This window comes from Gavialis gangeticus, unplaced genomic scaffold (genome assembly GCF_001723915.1).
Source record: "Gavialis gangeticus isolate Ggan-Ray unplaced genomic scaffold, GavGan_comp1, whole genome shotgun sequence".
NCBI lineage: Eukaryota > Metazoa > Chordata > Crocodylia > Gavialidae > Gavialis > Gavialis gangeticus.
Window position 1 is genome coordinate 144,714,680 of NW_017729024.1, and position 1,720 is coordinate 144,716,399.

Here is a 1,720-nt window from a genome sequence, read left to right on the forward strand (position 1 = left end):
CTGCACCCTTGTGCCACAGCCACTTCCTTTGCAGCACATTGAGCGGGGTCAGATCTCAATGTGCTGCAGTTCCAGGTGCACATGCAAACATTGAGCCCAGAAGCAATAAACTCTGGTGCAAACTATGCCAGTTTATTGTGTCAAATTAATTTTACATGTAGACCCACCCACTTACAGATACATAATGCTATACAGTTGTGCCACACTTGTATGTTGATGTAGGGTGAAGTATCGGCTTGAAAGCAAGGAAATTCTGAATGCAAGCTGGAACTCCTGATTTTCCGCAGTGACCTGTCACTGTCTATATGTTACAAAACCAGCCGTCTACACTAGAAATGCTGATGGAAGTTTCTTTCCTTGAGTGGTGTCACACATTCTTCACTTGCAACAGATTGCAAATCATTGGACTGTTGTGATATTTTGGAATTAGTAGCTGTTAGGCTGCTGTCACACATTCTCTTGCAATAGCTGCAACTCATTGGAATGTAGTGCCCTGGTAAAGTTAGTACCTGTTAGGAAATAACCCTTGCCTAAACGGGAACAACTTTGCAATGCCACAAGGACATTTAACACGTGCTAACCTGCTTGAACATGCATCTGCTCATGTTTTAACTGCACTTAGTAAGTGTTAAGTTGAATGCGTAACACCGCCCTTTGATACACAGTGCAAAATATTTCTTATTGCATTGTCACAAAATGACGTGTCAGTATTCAGAGCACTGATCATTAACATGGGTTTTTATGCATAAGTCTTGCATGACACATGCTTAGTGTTTCTGCAACCCTCTCAAATACAACTCTCCCAGCAGGAGGCACAAAACCAGTTAACCAACACTATGTCAACTGCATATCACAGAAACTGGGTTTTACTGCTTGGATACTGGGGCCATGGTCCCCAAATTCTGGACAATACTCCATAGAGTTGTTGCTGGTGCTTTGCAGACAGGTGGATGCTCCTTTCTGGTTCCAGAAGATCAACTGCAATAAGACTCCGTTAAAATTTATTCAGTATTTTCCTAAAGCTACTTTTTCATATATAAAATTCCTATAGTTACCACAAGGACATTAAGGTGATACCTGTGGCTTTGTGTGTTGGAAGGAACGGAGGTCAGGGATTAATTTGGGATCTAGAAGGAATGTTTCCCCCAGGTCAGACTGGCAAAGATTCTAGCTGTTTTTGCCTTCCATTGTAGTACGTGACATAGTCCACTTCCTAGGATTCTCTGGACATACCGTAGTGGCAGGGCATTGGCAGTGCCTTCATCTCTCCTCCTCCTCATCTGTGGCTGACTGAGGGGGTCCTTGGTGGTTTCAGTTTTGTGCTGTACTTGGTATGTAAGTGTTTGGAATGGATGATTTTGGAGTAAATGATTGCTTGCAAACTCAGGGAATTGGCCCCTAGAGTTCCCTTCCAGTCCTGCGTTCCTTATTTGTAGGGACCTACCCAACTCACAGTTGCATGTATTTTGCAGAAATCATGAAATTGGGTGATCTCCATGAAATTCATGGGGGAAAAAACTTACTAAAGGTAAAATGCTGGCTCCTCACTGGGAGCCAGCAGTCCTCCTGGCCATGCAGCACACCCCAGGGAACGGCAGAGTGAGGCTGCCAGCACATAGACAAGCAGGCAAGGTGGCTGCCACCCCCACCCCTTGCCACTGATTGGCTGAGAGGCAGCCCCGCCCCTCCACCGATCAGCAGTGAGGGGTGGGGCCCTATG

At 45.3% G+C, this 1,720-nt stretch overlaps 1 protein-coding gene across 1 annotated transcript in view; it reads left to right on the plus strand.

Moving 5' to 3' along the window:
* The window catches only part of ANKRD55 (ankyrin repeat domain 55), a 119,588-nt gene that overhangs the window by 30,169 nt on the left and 87,699 nt on the right, over positions 1 to 1,720 (plus strand). The gene's annotated exons all lie outside the window — the stretch shown is intronic.